Source organism: Pseudophryne corroboree, chromosome 5 (assembly GCF_028390025.1).
Source record: "Pseudophryne corroboree isolate aPseCor3 chromosome 5, aPseCor3.hap2, whole genome shotgun sequence".
NCBI classification, from domain to species: domain Eukaryota; kingdom Metazoa; phylum Chordata; class Amphibia; order Anura; family Myobatrachidae; genus Pseudophryne; species Pseudophryne corroboree.
Genome location: NC_086448.1, coordinates 722,595,046 through 722,601,045, shown reverse-complemented (window position 1 = coordinate 722,601,045; position 6,000 = coordinate 722,595,046). Strand labels below are relative to the sequence as shown.

Here is a 6,000-nt window from a genome sequence, read left to right as displayed (position 1 = left end):
TATTATTTATTTACCAGAGCAGCAGCAGCAGCAGTCGTCTCATTATCCGAGGGTAGATGCTAGAATCAAGTGGCCTAAGGGACCTTTTCCGTCTGGGGGAGGAGTCACAACACAAGAGGGAGGAGCTAGGCCAGCGGGATAGTTCCTTTACTATCCACGCCACCAACTATTACCTTTAGTATACAGGTGGCGAGCGAAGCGTGGTACTTTTCGGGTACCCTGTTCGTCCGTAGCTCCTCCCCCTGGTGACGTGTCTCCTCCCCTAGATACGTCAGAAGGTCCCTTCTCCCACTCCGATATAGAATCAACCATTATCCGAGGCAACAGTCCCAGGCACGTCACACGCAGCAGCCCACCTCCAGCCGCCCGCTATAGGTGTGATACTGTGCGGGGAGGAGCGGGTGGCCGGTGACAGTGCGCGCCGTGCACCAGGAAGCAGCTGCCGCCGGTGACAGTGTCACAGACAGGAGCTGAGCTCGCCCGGGTACTGTGCAGTTGAGGCCCCGCATTGCACGGTCAGTATTCCCCTCATTGCAGCATCGCTGCCGGCAGAGCTACACACACTGATTGCATCGCTCGTTTATCATATGATATCAACCCCAATTGAATCGACTTTCTGTTTGTTGATGATTCCAACTCTATAATCTTCTCTACTGTGTGGTACATTTTACAAAGAACCATCAACACATAGGGGTTGATTCGAATAGGAGAGTTCATGTACTGGCGCTGCCCACGATATACCGCACTGTTCCAACATTGTGAAAAGGGTATATTGTGGGCATCACCTTCATCTCCACTAAACCATGCATTTTAGTTTGTGCTGATAAAAATATGCGATTTATTGGCTACCCTATGGATGTCACTACTATATTGTGGACGGTGCCAGCTTCACTCTTATTTGAATTGATCCTTTAGGGGTTAATGCAATTAGTGGCAAATTGTGGGCAATGCCCATGATGTGCCCTTGTAGTGGCATTGGCATGTCAGCAATGGCACACTGAATCGCCCAGAAATAGTGGATCTGTGTTTGCAGCCCCGTAGGGGTGTGCATTAAAATACGCTATCTTGAGGCTACCATAAGGACAGCGCGCATATGACTGTAAATGTAATTTTCTTGTGCCTAATCATGCTCCATCATGTGGTACAACCCTGTAATTGCCATGTGTCTATTTCAGAATTTCATCTTAGGAGGCCGTACCATTTTCCACGTTGTTATGCAGCCTCTGTATAAACTCTTCCTCTCACAGTTACTTGCTGTGTAACAAATAAGTATAAACTGTTCAATATCCAAACAGCTGTATATGATGTGGACATCCAAGTGGGATCACACTGAATAATGAATAGTCTGTTCACTCTGTGGATTTTCATCCACTTCCATGTTGGCTGATGACTGCTCACAAGCAGGGCTGCCATTACGGGGGAACTGCTGGGGTTTGTGTCCCGGGCCCAGATTGTAAAGCGGATTGGCACGCACCACAGGCAGCCATAGAGGGACAGCATCGGCAGTATTTTGAATTTGGCACCAACCGCGAGCCAATCGGAGCTTGCGGACCAGTAGCCAATCCGTAGCGACCACAATGGCCTTCCCTGTGCTGTTGCTGCAGTGATCCCGGCACTCTGCGTTTGTGATGTCTTCTCCCAGGGCCGACAACTGGCACCCAGAATGATAAGCTGTGGGTGCTTCATGGGGAACAGAAAATAGGGGTCCTGCCTGTTCTACTACATGTTATGTTCTTCGCTGCTTGGCTTCTCCTTAGGCACATATTCACCCATTTAGCCACATATTACACTTATGCAGCAGCATTTGTACAGTTGAATGTGTGTCCTGACGCTGTAACCTCCACAATTGGCACTCAGTGTCTATACACTACCAGGCCTGTTTATCATTAGCTTCCTACCCTTTAGACATCTAATGACATTGCAGTGCTCTCGCATTAGCAAAGGAGCTGGTATTCTGCACAATCACATAGCAGCCTTCACACTTGCTGTAAATTGACTTCAGGAGCTGCGTTTGATGTGGCCTGGGGGAGACTCTAAAATGTGAGGTCTGACATGGGGTGTGCAGGGGTATCCTACAAGTGTGTCAGCCTAGGGCTGCCGGATACCTTAATTGGCTTTGTCTTGACCTCTGCTACTGAAATGCTGCACTCACACTAGTTTTTGTGGGGGGATCATTAAAGCGCCTTACTGTTTCCGCTGCTGCACCCTGAGGCCTAACAATTGGCTAAATCATGGGTCTTCAACATGTGGCCCTCCAGCTGCTGTGAAACTACACATCCCAGCATGCCCTGCCACAGTTTTGCTATTAAGGTATTCTAAAACTGAGACAGGGCATGCTGGTATGTGTAGTTTCACAGCAGCTGGAGTGCCGCAGGTTGAAGACCCATGGCCTAAATCCTGTACATTTTCTCTCCATCAGTTATAACAACTATGTTTTTATGTTACATTAAAGTCGATTATTCCAGTTTTAAAAATCAAACCATAGCAAGGAGCAAAATAATCATGAATTATATATTATGGGGTACATTCAATAGCTGTCGGAAACTGCTGTCTTGCCGGAGAGACGGCACCTTCCGACAGATTTTGGTCGGAAGGGGTTCCGACCTATTCAAAAAGTGCAGTTTTTTTCCGACAAGTCTGGAATTCCCGACTTGTTGGAAAACATGTGGATCGGCGGAATAGCTGCTGATCCGCGTGCTTCTGTCAGATACGAGGCCAAATCCAGCAGGTTTTGTCCCCCTTTCCGACAATCTCAATCCGACTTTAAAAAAAGTCGGATTGAGGTGAGAAGATGGGGAGCGGGGATGAGTGGTACCTTGACGGCCGTCCCCCGGCCAGGCACCTCTCTCCCTGCAGTGCGGCACTGGGCGGCCGTGATGTGTGCCTCCAGCAGCTCCCTGTGTTCTCACACACAGGTAGCTGCTGACAGCTGCACGGACACCGCCCAAATCTGACAGTCTGATATGGCCACTCTATTGAATAGGGGTTGTCGGTTCCATTCCGACAAATGCATGTCGGAATGGATCCGACTCTTATTGAATATACCCCTATTCGCTCCTTTCTCATGATATACATTGTCCAATCAATTTATTATTTAATTTCTCTGACGTCCTAAGTGGATGCTGGCACTCCGTAAAGACCATGGGGAATAGCGGCTCCGCAGGAGACTGGGCACAACTATAAAGAAAGCTTTAGACTACTGGTGTGCACTGGCTCCTCCCACTATGACCCTCCTCCAGACTTCAGTTAGAATCTTGTGCCCGGCTGAGCTGGATGCACACTAGGGGCTCTCCTGAGCTCCTAGAAAGAAAGTTTATTTAGGTTTTTTATTTTACAGTGAGATCTGCTGGCAACAGACTCACTGCAGCGAGGGACTAAGGGGAGAAGAAGCGAACCTACCTAACAGGTGGTAGCTTGGGCTTCTTAGGCTACTGGACACCATTAGCTCCAGAGGGATCGACCGCAGGACCCGACCTTGGTGTTCGTTCCCGGAGCCGCGCCGCCGTCCCCCTTACAGAGCCAGAAGCATGAAGAGGTCCGGAAAATCGGCGGCAGAAGACTTCGGTCTTCACCAAGGTAGCGCACAGCACTGCAGCTGTGCGCCATTGCTCCTCATGTGCACCTCACACTCCGGTCACTGATGGGTGCAGGGCGCTGGGGGGGGGCGCCCTGAGGGCAATATAAGACACCTTGGCTGGCAAATCTACATCATATATAGTCCTAGAGGCTATATAGATGTAAAAATACCCCTGCCAGTATTCCAGAAAAAGCGAGAGAAGTCCGCCGGAAAAGGGGCGGGGCCATCTCCCTCAGCACACTGGCGCCATTTTTCCCTCACAGCTCCGCTGGAAGGAAGCTCCCTGGCTCTCCCCTGCAGTCTGCAAGCTACAGAAGGGTAAAAAAGAGAGGGGGGGCACTAAATTTAGGCGCAGGAGATAGATAGATAGATAGATATATATATATATATATATATATATATATATATATATATATATATATATATATATATATATATAGCAGCTATAAGGGAAAACACTCATTTATAGTGTGATCCCTGTGTTATATAGCGCTCTGGTGTGTGCTGGCATACTCTCTCTCTGTCTCCCCAAAAGGCTTTGTGGGGTCCTGTCCTCTGTCAGAGCATTCCCTGTGTGTTTGCGGTGTGTCGGTACGGCTGTGTCGACATGTTTGATGAGGAGGCTTATGTGGAGGCGGAGCAGATGCCTGTAAATGTGATGTCACCCCCTGCGAGGTCGACACCTGAGTGGATGGTGCTGTGGAAGGAATTACGCGACAGTGTCGACTCCTTGCATAAAAGGTTTGACGACATACCAAATGTGGGACAGCCGGCTTCTCAGCCTGTGCCTGCCCAGGCGTCTCAAAAGCCATCAGGGGCTCTAAAACGCCCGCTACCTCAGATGGCAGACACAGATGTCGACACGGATACTGACTCCAGTGTCGACGACGATGAGACTAATGTAACTTCCAGTAGGGCCACACGTTGCATGATTGAGGCAATGAAAAATGTGTTGCACATTTCTGATGTTACCCCCGGTACCACAAAAAAGGGTATTATGTTTGGAGAGAAAAAACTACCAGTAGCTTTTCCTCCATCTGAGGAGTTAAATGAAGTGTGTGAAGAAGCGTGGGCTTCCCCTGATAAGAAGCTGGTAATTTCTAAGAGGTTACTAATGGCGTACCCTTTCCCGCCAGAGGATAGATCACGTTGGGAAACATCCCCTAGAGTGGATAAAGCGCTCACACGCTTGTCAAAGAAGGTGGCACTACCGTCTCCGGATACGGCCGCCCTGAAGGAATCTGCTGATAGAAAGCAGGAGGCTATCCTGAAATCTTTATATACACACACAGGTGTTATACTGAGACCAGCTATTGCTTCAGCATGGATGTGCAGTGCTGCAGCTGTATGGTCAGATTCCCTGTCAGAAAATATTGATACCCTAGACAGGGACACTATATTGCTAACCGTAGAGCATATAAAAGACGCACTTTTATACATGAGGGATGCACAGAGGGATATTTGCCGGCTGGCATCCAAAATTAGTGCAATGTCCATTTCTGCCAGGAGAGGGTTATGGACTCGGCAGTGGACAGGAGATGCAGATTCCAAAAGGCACATGGAAGTTCTGCCTTATAAGGGTGAGGAGTTGTTCGGGGATGGTCTCTCGGACCTCGTTTCCACAGCAACAGCTGGGAAGTCTACATTTTTACCCCATGTTCCCTCACAGCCAAAGAAAGCACCGTATTATCAGGTACAGTCCTTTCGGCCCAATAGGGGCAAGCGGGTTAAAGGCGCGTCCTTTCTGCCCAGAGGCAGAGGTAGGGGAAAAAAGCTGCAGCATACAGCCAGTTCCCAGGAGCAAAAGTCCTCCCCCGCTTCCTCTAAGTCCACAGCATGACGCTGGGGCTCCACAGGCGGAGCCAGGTACGGTGGGGGCCCGTCTCAAATATTTCAGCAATCAGTGGGCTCGCTCACGGGTGGATCCCTGGATTTTTCAGATAGTATCTCAGGGGTACAAGCTGGAATTCGAGACGTCTCCCCCCTGCCGTTTCCTCAAATCTGCCTTGCCAACCACTCCCTCAGGCAGGGAGGCAGTGTTACAGGCAATTCACAAGCTGTATTCACAACAGGTGATGGTAAAGGTACCCCTACTTCAACAAGGACGGGGTTACTATTCCACAATGTTTGTGGTACCGAAACCTGACGGTTCGGTGAGACCCATTTTAAATTTGAAATCCTTGAACACATACCGTATTTTTCAGACCATAAGACGCACCTGACCATAAAACGCACCTAGTTTTTAGAGTAGGAAAACTGGAAAAAAAAATATTCTGAACCATTTCTGCTTTATCATCCTTGCGCTGCCTCCCTAGTTTTCACCAACCTCTAAGAGATATTTCTGTGTGATTTCTCAGACTCCTACAAGGATTCTGTACAGTGCAGCCTTCTGTCAGAGCCAGCATACAGAGACACACACATCA

At 49.0% G+C, this 6,000-nt stretch overlaps 1 protein-coding gene across 1 annotated transcript in view; it reads left to right on the top strand.

The window, feature by feature from the left end:
* Positions 1-307: 307 nt before the first annotated feature.
* The window catches only part of IMPA1 (inositol monophosphatase 1), a 51,000-nt gene continuing 45,307 nt past the window's right edge, over positions 308-6,000 (top strand). The window contains exon 1 of the mRNA XM_063923999.1: positions 308-515. The gene's annotated coding sequence lies outside the window, so the exon portion shown is untranslated. The remainder of the gene's footprint in view (positions 516-6,000) is intronic.